Below are 14,632 nucleotides of genomic sequence, written 5' to 3'. Positions count from 1 at the left end.
AAGTTTCTCCCTTCGCACCCAGTCACTCTGGGAGCTGCAACCAAGAGGCCTCTCGCCTGCATTGGCCTTTGCTACAAAGCTGGCATGGGCAAGAGGCTTTTTGATCAATGCTCAACCAGCTGCTCAGTTGTCAATCCCAGGATGATCAGTTACAAAGGGAACAGCAACCAAGATAGATATATGTTTTGAATTTGCAGTAGAACAGTTGACCTAATATCAAGAAGTATGTGCTGGGGATGCACGCACTAGGATTGTTGCCCAAGAGAAAAGGAGACGGTAGCCGGGAAAACTTTGAGGACCACATTTTAAAACAATCATGCTAGTCTCCAGGCTTGGTAATAAGGTGTCATTGGATACAGTTTCCTCAAGTTCCTCAGAAAACATATGTACACTATTTGGTAGATTGAAAAAAATGTACCCCCCAAATGCACACAGAACTTCCTTTAACACTACATAATTATGCAATAAATATTGTTTGATCTACTTATCATAAAAAAGCAACAGCCACAGAGATGCTGACAAGTCATTGGCAAATGGAATTTCAGAGACATTTGCAGTAGTCCTTTTCAATAGGCCAAATTGTGAAAAACTTTGCATGTATAGAGATGTAATGTCAATAAGACATAATGGGAATAAGATAAACTGGACAGTAACTGGTGTAGCATCTAAAATAAAAGGAGGGAATCTGCAGATAGCTAATGCAGATATTCCCCACTCAGATAGTACTGAAGACTACAAATGCACTATGGACCAAAGACACTAGACTGTTTTCCTGCAAAAACAGAAAGGAGCATCTGTCAACCGAGACAGAATAAGTACTTTCTATTTGTGAAAACCTACGGTACTCATTTATTTTCTGGCAATGCAGACCTCTGCCAAGTATTTTCAGATCACTCCACCGCACACATAGAAAATAAGAGGATGTTAATGAAAACATAACCTATTTGTCAAAGGCATAAAAATCACCTATCTTGATTATCTCTGTCCTTTTATAATGGGTCTCTTTGTCAGTTTTTGTAATGAGGAACAGACTGCTTCAGTGATCTAGAGGGAAATGTTTTTTCTGTTAGGCTCTTTTTTTTCTGTTTGGAATAGGAGAGTAAACATATGTTTTCAATGAAATGGTGATCCGGCAGTTTCTTTCTCTGGAGGAGATCTAAGCTTGGTCCTTCTGAAACTATCTTACAATTTCCGCAACATATTCCCCACCTCCTCACTATACCCGCCTCCCAAAAAAATTGGACACAGATACCTCCTTTAGCCATGTGTGGGCAATATCAAGCAGGGATAAAAAGGAAGAGCCAGAAGAACTCTAAACTGACAAAGAGGACATTGTCAGGAAGGAATGGAAAAAGACACTACAGTGGGACCTTGGTATCCTCTGCGGTTTGGTACCAAAATCAGTGGGTTCTTAAGCCCCATTATATACAATGGCATAGTAAAATGCCGTCGGATAAAAATGCCCCTCGGATAAAGGGGCAAAATCAAGGTTTGGTGTTTGGAATTATTATTATTATTATTATTATTATTATTATTATTATTATTATTATTTTCAAGCCATGGATGGTTGAATCTGTGGATACAGAGGGTCAACTGCATTTGCAGCCAGAAAGAAAGAGAAGCCTCAGTGGATGAGAGATGAAACTCTTAAAGCTATTAAGGACAGACAAGAAGAAAAGGTAAAAACTGATATAAATAGGGTCAGAACCAGTAATGGCGAACCTATGGCACGCGTGCCAGAGGTGGCACTCAAAGCCCTCTCTGTGGGCACATGTGCCATCGCCCCAGCACAGAGTTTGCCAGAGTTTGTTACTTAGAAAGCCAGAGGGACACAGCACTTTGCAATAAATAAGTGGGTCTTGGGTTGCAGTTTGGGCACTCAGCCTCTAAAAGGTTCACCATCACTCAGAACCCTTGATGGAACCGTTCAGTGATTTGTGCGCAGCGACAAGGCGAATTACTATAAAAATCAATGCAGAGAAAAGAATCATTCGTCTGACTTGTGAGAGTGGCATTTCTAGCGGAAAAAGGAATGGACATGATTTTGGGTTGCACCTCCCATTTTTCCAAGAGGCAAGAATGTGAAAGCCTTTTTGAAAGTGCCCACCATGGAGAGCAACACTAGCCTTAATCTATTTGTCTCCTCACAAGGCCAGTTGATGATACAGCTTCTAATGCTCTCTGGGGTTCTGCAATGGACCATAAAGCTCCCTCTCTTTACGATATTCTCATTTGCCAGCTACTACTTATACCCTATCAGTACTCATTTAACACTAGCCTTAATCTATTTGTCTCTCATTTCCCCTTTCCAAGGATAAAGAAGGAGACCGGCAAAGAACAAGGGTAAGAGGCAGACAAGCACCAGAGGCGAGAAACAAGTAAGCAAAAATACCATCAATAGGGAAAAGGGCTTCCCTTGTTTTTTGGCATTATTTTGAAGAGAGAACCCCAAAACTCCTTTGTTGTAACTCCTTACATTCAACTATTTTAAGTACCAGCCCCCAAGTCTTGGGTGGGGAGGGTGTTTGTTCCTACAAACAAAGTAGAAACAAGCTCTACTAGAAATTGCCATCTCACCAGTAAGACAAGCAGTTCTTTTCACAGTGGAGAAGCGAAGAACATCTTGACGGTGGGACATACCAAAGTGCCCTTATCAGGCGGGATGGCTGGCGCTTGATGTCCTCACTGCTTAATGATGTGCTGAAGCACCCTACACCCAAAGGCACCTTCAGAAGATGAAAAGATGTCCAGCTCACAATGCTTGATCAATGTGGATGGGGACTGCCCTGAAGATCTCTGCCAGTGTTGGACTGGTTGTTAGGGCCACAGAAGTAGACACACTCTTGATGGAGTGCACTGGCACAAGTCCCTGCAGGAAACAATACAGCCTCTGATTCATCTGCTTAGGATGGAAATGGAGACTTTCCTTCTCAGGGACCACTGGCAGAATATAGAGGGAGTCTGCATGGTGAAAACATTGCCCTGATGCACAACCTGCACACAAGGCAAGAGGTTAATGTTAGAACAGAATACAGAGAAATAGAATGGTCCTCAATCAGAAAGGGGGGCAGACACAGCTGTATAATATCACCTTATTTGTTCAACATGTATGAAGAAAATACCATACACAGAGCAGACTTAGACCCAGAGAAAGAAATTGTGAAGATTAGAGGAAGAAATATAATCAGTCTAAGACAGCGGTTCTCAACTTGTGGGTCACAGCCCCTTTGGGGGTCGAGTAACCCTTTCACAAGGGTTGCCTACGATGGAAAACACATAGTATTTCTGATGGTCTTAGGAACCGAGACCATTGGTTGGGGGTCACCACAACATGATAAACTGTATTAAAGGGTTGCAGCATTAGGAAGGTTGAGAACCACTGATCTAAGATATGCAGATGACACCATACTACTAGCAGAAAACAACAAAGACTGGGAACAGTTACTAAAGAAATTCACATCTGAAGGGGTGGAGGCAGGTTTAATGTTGAGCATCAAGAAAACAAAAATAATAACTGCCGAGGATTTACATAAATTCAGTCTAGAAGATGATGAAATTGAAATAAAGAGTTCCCATACCTTGGAACAGTCATTGATCAGAACAGAGATTGTAAGCAAGAAATCAGAAGACAAGGATTGGGAAGAGCAGCTATGAAAGAACAAGACAAGATCATTAAACGCACTGAGCACTAAAGAAACGATCTTCTAGATCCAGATATTTTCAATCTCCATGTATGGATGAAAGAGCTGAACAAAGTGAAGAAAGCTGATGGGGAAAAAATCAACTAATTTGAGATGTAGTCATGAAGAAGAGTGCTGAGGACACTGTGGACGGCCAAAAAGTCAAACAAATGGGTACTGGAACAAATCATGTCTGAGTAATCCCTAGAAGCCTAGGGTGCCATGCTTTGGCCACATCATGAAAAGACATGGCTCACTAGAAAAGATAATAATGCCTGAAAGGTAAAGGGTAGGAGAAAAAGTAGACTGCATACTGGATAGATACGTTCAAGGATGCTATGGCCACGAACCTGAAAGAACTGAACAAATTGGTTGAGGAGAGGAAAGTACGGAAGGTGTCTCATTCACAGGGTCACCAGGAGTCAATGTGACACAAAAGCAGTAAACAACAACAACAGCGACAACAAGAAGAAGCCAGTTAGACATCATGGAAAGTGTACAAGCAAAAAGAAGAACAGCCTTCCTCTGCCATTTACTCAACAACAACTGATGCTGGCAGCAGTATACAGCCATTATGACTAGTAGTCACTGGTTGCCCTTTCCTCTCCAAATTTGTCTGATCCTCCTTTAAATCACCCAAGTTGCTGGCCATCTTGTGGTTGTGAATTCATACACTCCCCTCCCTATAGTTTCATATAGTTTCATTTACAACCCCAAATTAATTATGCTTATCTAAACGTCTCATCTTTTCATAATTTATCTTGGCAAATTCTTCATAATACCCAAGAAATATCTTTTGTACCGGCTAGAGGCATCTAGAATCCAGGCTTCCCTGTTCTGGCAAATCTCTAGCTGACATTTGGTGCTTAAGGGAAAGGTCATGTTTTCTTTGCTTTGTACAAGATATGAAACATGTCGTGTCACCGTAACTCTAGATGAACACCTTCTAAAAAATACTTAAGAGGAAATTCCTCACACAAGCTTTGCAGGAGCTGAAGACATTGCCGGACAGCATAGGTCAATAATCTCACTGTTTTGGAGCTAGGATACTTTACATATACAGTGGACCCGTGTTATCCGCTGAGATTTGGTTCCAAGATCCCCCACGGATAACAAAATCTGTGGATGCTCAAGTCCCATTAAATATAGTGACATAGCAAAATGGTGTCTCTTATTAAAAAAATGGAAAATCAAGGTTTGATATTTGAAATTTATACTTTTTTTGAACATTTTCAAACAGTGGATGCTTGAATCCATGTACAAAAAATCTGTGTATAACAAGGGCCGACTGTATTCCTTTCCTTGCATAAATGAGGTATAATTACTTGTCATACATCTGTATAAGATTTTCTAACACCCACATGCTATCTTCTCAATCCACATAAAAAATACAAAGTGGTAGGAAGCGTAACAACTTTCTCTTTCTCCGTTTTTCAGTATCCCAGGGTCTGCCATAGCTTGATTTATTTGGTTTTTAACACCAGATGGCTCTGAGGGCCACTTTGCTGCCCTTGGGACCTTTGGTTATTTTGTTGGTGTTGAATAGTGCAGGGGACTACAACCATCAACTGCCTCCCTTGCAGCTTTCGGAAGAGGCAATTCACCCCCTTTTTTGCCCAGAACAATTAAATTCAAAAGAGGAGGTCAAAGACCACAGAAATAGTTTTGGCAAGTACATGCAGTTCCAGGGATACCTCCTTCTCCACCACTAAAGTCAATTTGTCATCATAAAGTATTATCCTGCCAAGGTGTCTCAGTAGAGGCATGCTCCGTTACAGTTCTAATTGGCATCGTGACAGCAAGATGAGAACACAGATTTGAAACTGGAAGCTAAGAAATTGCAACAAATCTAACATTATTAAATAAATAAACAAATATACAAATCAATAAAATAAAGTGTTAAACAAAAGTGTTCTTGTGGCAAAATCCCTGGCGCTGACTGAATGAGCTACAGAGTGAAAGGATCATTAGTACACTTGTCCCTCCAAATTCGCTAGGGTTAGGGGCACAAAAAAATATTTCCGTGAATATGGAAATACCACAAACAACAGAAATGCCATGTTTTTACCTGAGAAGACACCTCTCTAGGAATCTCTAGGTCCGCCAGTACAACTCTGTGGTCAACATCTGCCTGACATTGACCACAGAACTGCACTGGAGGAGCTACAAATGCCTAGTAGCATATTCTCTCTAGGAATCTCTAGGTGTTTCAGTGCAACTTTTAGTTTAAGTTGACTACAGAATTGCACTGGAGGACCTAGATCAGGGGTAGGCAACCTTTTTGAGCTGGGGGCCGGGTTGCTGTCCCTCAGACAACTGGGGGGCCGAAGTGGGAGGGGGAGCTTCCACCCTCTGGGGTGGGGCTTTCTCTGCTCCCTTTTCCGACCTCCAGCTGTCTGAGAGACAGCTAGAAGTGGGGGAGATTGGGAGAGGGGGTGACAGGCGCGCGCCTGCTCCTCCTGCCCTTCCTTGGCCCCCAGCTGCCTCCCAGAGAACCAGTAAGGGCCCGTGAGGGGCAGAAACAACAGGCACGTGGCCCCTGCTCCTGTCCTTGGGGCTTTGCCAGGCCTCAGGTGTCCTCCGAAGGACACCTCAGGGTTGCCAAAGCCCCGCGGGGAGGAGGAGGCGTGTGCCTGCCCTCTCCTCCTCGGCCCCTTCCTTCAACTGAACGGGCTCCAAGGGGCCCTTTCGGCCGAAGGGGATGGCCAAAACCACTATCATTGTTAAAGCAGACCTTTTAGCATTAAAAGCACTGAAAATACACAGAAATGCACTTTGGAAAGTCACACTGCTTCAGCTTCAGAAAGACTGCATGTCTCCGAAACTGACATATCATCATCATCATCATCATCATCATCACTACCACTCTCATTGTAAAAGCAGACCTTTTAGCATTGAAAGGACTGAAAATACACAGAAATGCACTTTGGAAAGTCACACTGTCTCACCTGCAGAAAGAGTGCATGTCTTCTTCTTCCTACTCCTCCTCCTGTTCCTTCCTTCCTCCTTCTTCCTCCTCTCCTTCCTCCCTCCCTCCTCTTCCTGCTCCTTCCTTCCTCCTTCTTCCTCCTCTTCTTCCTCCTTCCTCCCTCCCTCCTGCTCCTTCCTTCCTCCCTCCTCCCCCCCCCTCTTCCCCTGCGGACCCCCGCCTCCTTCTCCCCAGGCCCGCGGCTGTGGAGCAACCACGGTCTTGGGGAGAAGGACAAGGGGGACCCCCGCCTCCCTCTCCCCAGGCCCGCGGCTCCACTGCCTCTCCCCACCCTCTGGGAAGGCCAAGGCTTCCCCACAGGATGGGGGGAAGGCAAGCGCCAGCGGCCCCAGCGTTTTCCCCGCCCCTCTGGGAAGGCAGAGGCCAGCCCAGAGGGTTGGGGAAGGAGCGCGCCGGTGCCAGCAATTGGCGGCAGGGCCGGCCTGGGGCCGCTCCTACGGTGCCCGTGGGCCGGATCCGGCCCATGGGCCGTAGGTTACCGACCCCTGACCTAGATATTACTAGAGAGAACATTAATCAAATTCGTGAATATTCAAAGCCGCAAATATCAAAGCCGCAAATATGGAGGGATGAGTGTACTTCCTTTAAAACGGTTCTTCTAATTTAGTCACAAGAGGACATCAGGTAGGTGGATAGGTCTGTGCAGCATCTCTTGTACAGTTGGTCCTTGTTATCCATTGGGTTTGGATCCAGGACCCCCTCATAGATAACAAAGTCAGTGGATGCTCCAGACCCATTAAATACAATGGCATAGCAAAATGGTGTCCCTTATATAAAATGGCAAAATCAATGTTTGCTATTTGGAATTTATGTTTTTTTTAAAAAATATTTTCACACCGTGGATGCTTGAATCCATGGATAAAAAAATCCGTAGATAAGGAGGGCCGACTGTACCAAGTCAGACCAAGTCTAACTCAGGATGTACCTACATTGTAGAAATCATGCAGTTTGAGACAACTTTAACTGCCATGGCTCCATCCTACAGAATCCTGGAATTTGTAATTTTGTAAGGCACCAGCACTCTGTGGCAGAGAAGGCTAAAGACATTGTAAAACTACAAATCCCAGTATCCCATAGGTTGGAGCTACAACACTTAAAGTGGTGTCAGGCTGTATTATTTCTACAGTGTAGATGCACCCACAGCATTTTTACTGACTAATAGTGAGCTCCACAGGGTCGTGTTTGCAGGCACATGTCCCATTCAAGTCTATGGTGCTTGGATATAGGAGGGTATAGGGGGATCCCCCACAAAAACAGAGGGCTGACTGAATTCTCCAACTAGAGAGGGGAAAGCTTGGACATAAAAGTTTTTCTTCCCATTTTGGCTTTGCAATAGTATAATTATATTCAATCAGGCAGTGCAGAATTAAACACTAACTTGCTGCACTTGTGGTTATCCTTGCCATTGTTGGCGTATGACACTGTCACGATACTGCATGTTGTTGTTTGAGATACCACCAGGTGCCTTGCAAAGCAGCCTATACAGGCCATTCTGAGCCACAAAAGTAGAGGGTAACACTAGGATATTGTGAGTTGTAATGTTTTTTCTGACCCCAATGACAAACTCCATGTATTATGGGATGAAACAGATGGTCAAAATAAGTAAGGCACGTTATAGATGGGCCTTTAATACGCCCCCGTCACGTGCTAGGGGTTGGCCGAGGACCTAGCGTCCACACCGGCCTCACTGCTAGCACGTGACGAGGACGTAAAGATGGCGGCGCCGCCATCTTTACATGCTGGATGCGTTGCGTCCGCATGTGTCGCCCCGGAAATGACGCCGCAAATGTGCCCCTTGCGCTTTGCGGTGCCTCTTCCGGGGCCTCAGAAGAAGCGCGATCTCCGCGCTCCTTCTCGGCAGCGTCTGGGAGCCGCGGCGTTTAAACGCGCCAAAGTTTCCAGCCAGCTTGGAGGTGGGGTGTTTAGACGACGTATGCCATGAAGCCGGCCAGAAAACACACCCAAATTGCACTACAGGGAGAAAAGCCAAACTAAAAAGGAGCTGGATTTTTCAGCTTCCTCCCAGAAAGTGTGCACCTTCACATGTACGTGTAAATGCACCAATGCCAGGGTGACTTTAAAGGGGCGGTCTTTCAAAACTCTAACCCCTAATTGTGCACATAAATGCCCCATCACAGGGGCGCATTTAAAAGAGGCCATACCCAAGTGGCAAGGGTAGCAATGCTCAAAAGAGAAACTGTGACACCTCTCATGGAGATGAGTACAATATACACAAAACAGACAGTCAAAGAGGGGGCATGGGGTGAACAGGAGAGAAGGGAGGGCTTGATTGTACCTTGCTGGCATCTGCATGGGCACACCTCTGCTCTGATGTCCTATCCATTGGAGAGCTGCAGAAGCAAATGTGTTCAGGCTCACAGGGACAACAATCCAATGGGATGGCAGTCACTGGTGGTTCGCTCTTGTGAAGGTGCACAGGGAAGGTGGGAGTAACAGTAAAAAGTACCCAGCGGCACAGCTTGAAGCCACACCTTGCGGTCATGATATGCGCACTCCAGCTGCCTTGGCAGCAGGTGGTGCGGTTGGTGGGGTTTCAGTGCAGCTTCGGAAAGGCAGCCTCAAGCCAGTTTTTCCTGCCCATCTGTTTTGCCCACGTGACATAAGGTCTAATATCCCAAGGAATATTTGTATGTACAGAATGAAGTACAGTATACAGTGCGCCAGCATCATTCGCGGGTGTGCTTTACGCAGCTTTCAACATACGCTGAAAGCTGCGCTGGGAGAAGGGGCAGCGCGTCCCATAGGAAATAATGGGGCGTGCATGAGCCCCATTCATTTAAATGGGGCTCGAGGATAGGCGGAATTCCCTTTACGCCGCAGGGAGTCCGGAACGGATCCCCCATGTAAAGAAAGGACAGACTGTATTACACTCCAACATCCACATCCATAAAACATAGGAGGAAATAAAAGTAAAATAAAATGAGATACAATACAGTAAAAATAAAATAAAATGCATACTTCTGATGTTATGAAGTACTTCCCAACGCCACTGAATTCAAATTGTACAGAACACAGCCCTTTATAATAAATCTGTATGTAACAGGGTGGGTCATTTTAAATTGCTCAAAGTCACATTTGGCTTTAGACTCCGTACAGAGCTAGACAAGAAGAAAAGGTTAAGGCAACACTGCGCTCACTGGCAGGCATCAAAGTGAACAGGTGCACACATTTTGAATTGTGCTGCTGAAGCAAAATCTGGTTTATAGGATGGGGCTGCACTGTAATTCTTCACCGCATAATTTTTTAAGTGGCCCAAACTGTTGAGCCTCACTGTCTTTTCCCCAAACATTATCCTGACAAGAGCTCATCAAATTAGACAGAGGAGTGCTTAAAGGCATGAAACCATCGCAAACACATTTTCCACTTCTGAACACACAGCAGAAAGCTGTGGCTAATCTCAGCTTCCTGGCATATCATCACTCATTTCGGACACATCACTGTATTATATAAACATGTTGAAATTGTAAGGTGTAGAAGACAATGGCTTGCAAAAGGCCTCTCAAGTGATTTTGTACCTGTGGTTCCTTCATCCAGACCCAACACTCTTGTCTTTGGAGTGGCAATAACTTAAAGGGAAAATATAAAATAGCTTCCATAATGTGAAACGTGGTAAAAACACGGGAAATACAAAAGAGATTTTATCAAGAATGGAAAATAAACATTAAGGCTATTTTCCCTATTAAGAAAAAAGAGTAGTTCACATTCATGATCCACAGTTACTGACTGTGCATTGGATAAATCAGCACCTACGGTTTTGTCTTTTAAAGTGTAGAATTTCACTAAGACCAGAACAGCCCAAACTACAGGCCCTAGATGGCACTAGACTACAATTCCCATGGTTATGTGGATAATGGGAGTTATTGTCCCTCATCGTCTGGGCACCCTACGCTGGGAAAAAACTATTAAAGTGCAGTAGATGTGTGAAATAAAGCACGGGAACAATGAACATGCAAACTTAGAGTAAGAGATCATTCAGCCTGGAAAAGAGATGTTCAAAATGGTCTTTTCAACTGCCGCATGAGTCCCTGCCACAGTCAAGAAGAGAGAGAAAGCATCCTCCTGCCTCTTGAACAGATTTAATATTTTCCAGATAATATATGTTTAAAACCAAAGGACATAATGAATCTGACATATAAAAGAGATTCCAACCATCAGAAATATACACCTGCTGGACGGTTGCCATGTCAGCCTAATAATTGCACTGCAAAGCCAGCTGTGTTAAAAGAGAAAATTAAACATTTATTAAAGGGGACTCGGTGGGGGGGAAAACCCTCCCAGGGATAAAATGTCCAACATCAGAGAAAGCAATTTATATACACTCCAGACATAGCTACTCTCGACTCTTCAAACAAGTAAATTCTGTCACTGCCGCAGAAGCTGAAAAGCAAAAGAACATTACAAAAGCATTAAGTCATTCTCGCCCGTGGATTCCTATCCACTCCACTCTTTCCAAACATAACAGGAAAACATCTCTCTCAAAGCCAGCATCGTATTTTGAAAGGGATGGACTACACAAATATAAAACAATGGAGATCTCTTGAAGAGACAGAGGGAGAAAACCAGAAAGAGACATTGGAATACATTACCTACTGAATTCTGCTTCTGGACACAGAACCGGGGAAGCTACATTCCATTTTAAGGACAAGGAGTTTGTAAATGCCTGCTCTCCTACTACGCGCCTTTCGCTCTCTCTTCCAAAGCAGGGCTCAATTTCTGATTTAAAAACAAGAACAAAGTTCGTAAAATAATGCCCGTCTCTCCCTCGCTCTGTTCCCCATTAAACCAACAAGCCTTGCTCACTTGTTCCATGGGCTCCGGATGAGATGTTCTCCGCTGACTATTTGGACAAGAAAGCTTTCTGCTTCCTCACCAGAACCCAAAGAAGGATTCCAGTCACATGAGGAGGGAGGCATAGCACACTGGCATAGCTTGCTTTTTGGCATCAGGAAAGGCAGATCGCAGCGATGGTTCGAAATTACACTTTTGCTCACACTGCTGAGAGAGAGAGTGCGCTTTTAGACACACCAGGCAAAAACATTCGTCTGTCTCCTCCTATCGGAAAAAGCTTCTGCAGAGTAAATCAGATCACAAACATCATGAAAGCAGAAGAATTTATCGAGAGGAAACATACATAACCTGAGCCAAATAGCAAGGAAAGCTGCATACACAGAGGATAACCAGGCTTGCTGAGAAAGACGAAAGCATGGTGCCAAGGCCAGAGACGGAGAGGAAGGAAGCTGGCTCTGTATCCCCATCTTTTAAAAGCATCTTAAGGAAGAAGAAAAAAGAAGGAAGTTATTTCCCCTTGAGCCAAGAAATCCACATTGAATGTGATGTTTTGGAACAAGGAACAGCTTTAAAATAAAGTAATATTCAGCTCTATACCTGCTCTTTCTCTCCGCTTGATTTTCGCCTCCTGCGGCTACATAGCTTTGTACTTACCAAATTCTCTCCCCCTCCAAAAAAAAAAAGTGGGCAGAGCAATTATATTAAAGAAAAGCAGAACATATATATATATATTGTTTGGATTTCAACTCCACAATTGCCGCACTCAAAAACGACGCAGCGCGGCACAGTTTTTCAAAAAAGGCAGCAACATCATGTGAAAGAATGATGATGAGGCCGATAAATGCCACATCTGTTTGACTGCTTTCAAAACTGTATTACACTCCAACATCCCTGCTCAGCCATGAAACTCACTGGGCAACCTTGGACAAGTCACACTCTCTTAGCCTCAGGGAATGGCAATGGCAAACCTCCTTTGAATCAACCTGCCAAGAAAACCCCATGATAGGTTCACCTTAGGGTCGCCATAAATTGGAAATGACTTGAAGGCACACACCATCTGCCATGCAGATGCACCCTATGTTGGCTGTGTCTTTGAACATGCACAGAGTGCCCTTTCTCCCCAGCCATTGCACACACTGACAAGGCTCCCTCCTACAGGAATTGCAGGAAACCTGGAGCCAGCATCCACTGCATTTAATATAGATATCAATGTACATAGGAGAGAGCCAATGTGGCATAGTGGACTCAAGAGACCAGGGTTCAAATGCTGGTTCAGCCATGGAGACCCCCTGGGTGACCTTGGGCAAGTCACACTCTCTCAGCCTCAGAGGATGGCAATGGCAAATCCCCTCTGAAGAAATGTGCCAAGAAAACCCCATGCTAGGTTTGCCTTAGAGTCGCCAATGTGACCCTGAGCAAGTCATGCTCTCTCAGCCTCAGAGGATGGCCATGGCCAACCTTTTCTGAAGATACGTGACAAGACAGTCCTATGACAAGGTTGCCTGCATGACCGCAGGCAAGTCACACTCTCTCGGCTTCCTCAAGGGAAGGCAATGCCAAACCTCCTCTGAACAAGTCTTGCCAAGATAACCCCAAGATATGGTCGCCTTGGGGCTGCCAGGGTAACCTTGTGCAAGGCACACTCTCTCAGCCTCAGAGGATAGCCATAGTAATCTCTCCTCTGAAGAAACATGCCAAGAAAACCCCATAAGAGGCTCACCTGGGTGACTTTGGGTAAGTCACACTCTCTCAGCCCCAAAGGATGCCCATGGCAACCCCCCCCCCTCTGAAAAAATTGGCCAAGAAAACCCCATGATAGTGTGACCCTGGGTAAGTCACACTCTTTCAGCCTCCTCAAGGGGAAGGCTGGGGCAACCCTCCTCTGAAGAGCCTAGCCAAGGAAACCCCCCTGAGTTGGAAACAACATGAAGTCACACAACAACAACAACAACAACAACAACAACAACAACCAGCCACCATCAAATTGGCCAAAGAGGGAGGCAGCCAAGCCTGCCCTTCCTCCTCAGCAGAAGAAGGGGACCCAAGGAGGCCCAAGAGCCATACCTAGGAAAGGAGGAGGCTTCAGAGACAGGGGTTCCTGAGGGGTTTCTGCTGCTGAAGGTGGAGGCATTCATGAAGCACCTTCCTGGGCAGCAAAGCAAAGCAAGGCAAAAGCAAGGCAGCTGGACTCCTTCCAGGGCTGGCCTCACTCCTCCTTCAAGCTTGGCAAGCAGCCCTTTGGGAGGGAAACTGAGCAGAAGGGCTGTCCACACTCCAGGAATAACCCACTTTGACACCACCTTGACTGCCCTGGCCCAAGGCGAGAGAGTCCTGAGAACTGTCCTTTGTTGTGGCACCTGAGCTCTCTCTAAAATGGTCCAAGACCCAGACACACACTGGAATGTATAGTTTTGTCAGCTATTTAAGCCTGCTCTGGTGGTCGAATTCAAAGACTTGGGCTGCATCCACACTGCAGGAATAACCCAGTTTGAGACCGCTTGTAACTGCCCTGGCTCAAGGCAACAGAGTCCTGGGATGTGTAGTTTCTTGTGGCACCAGAGCTGTCTCTGACAGAGAAGGCAAAATGTCTCCACAAAACCACAAACCCCAGATTTATATTTGGTTGGGATTTCTTGGACTTACAAGAATGTTTAGGTCCAAAACACACTGCAGAAATAACCCAGTTTGAGACTGCTAGTAACTGCCCTGGCTCTATCGAGTCTTGGGATGTATAGTTTATTGCAGCACTAGAGCACTTTCTGACAGAGATGGGGAAATGGTTCAAGGCACACTGCAGGAATAACCCAGTTTGAGACCACTTTAACTGAATTCTATATGACACACTCCTGGGGTTTCCTGGACTTATAAGAATGTTTTCCTTCCCTGGCTCAGTGCTATAGAGTCCTGGGATGTGTAGTTTTCTGCAGCACCAGAACCCTGTGACAGAAAAGGCAAAATGGTCCAAAATACACTGCAGAAATAAGCCAATTTGACACTTCTTTAGCTGCCACAGCTCAAGGCTATAGAGTGCTAGGATGGGTAGTTTCTTGTGGCACCAGAGTGCTCTCTGGCACAGAAGGCTAATGGTCCGAAACGCACTGCAGAAATAACCTGGTTTGATACCACTTTAAGTACCTTAGTTCAAGGCTAGGGA

At 45.1% G+C, this 14,632-nt stretch overlaps 1 protein-coding gene across 1 annotated transcript in view; it reads right to left on the bottom strand.

Annotated features, from left to right (window-relative positions):
- Positions 1–11,960, bottom strand: part of LOC121914888 (ankyrin repeat and fibronectin type-III domain-containing protein 1-like) — a 311,519-nt gene extending 299,559 nt beyond the window's left edge. Inside the window, exons 1-3 of the mRNA XM_042438666.1 lie at positions 11,857–11,960; positions 11,491–11,758; positions 11,277–11,403 (exon numbers count right to left, since the gene is read on the bottom strand). The gene's annotated coding sequence lies outside the window, so the exon portion shown is untranslated. The remainder of the gene's footprint in view (positions 1–11,276; positions 11,404–11,490; positions 11,759–11,856) is intronic.
- Positions 11,961–14,632: the final 2,672 nt, after the last annotated feature.

The sequence above is a fragment of the Sceloporus undulatus genome, chromosome 8 (genome assembly GCF_019175285.1).
Source record: "Sceloporus undulatus isolate JIND9_A2432 ecotype Alabama chromosome 8, SceUnd_v1.1, whole genome shotgun sequence".
Taxonomy (NCBI): Eukaryota; Metazoa; Chordata; class Lepidosauria; order Squamata; family Phrynosomatidae; genus Sceloporus; species Sceloporus undulatus.
The sequence above is the reverse complement of the archived record's forward strand: the minus strand, read 5'-3'. Positions and strand labels throughout refer to the sequence as shown.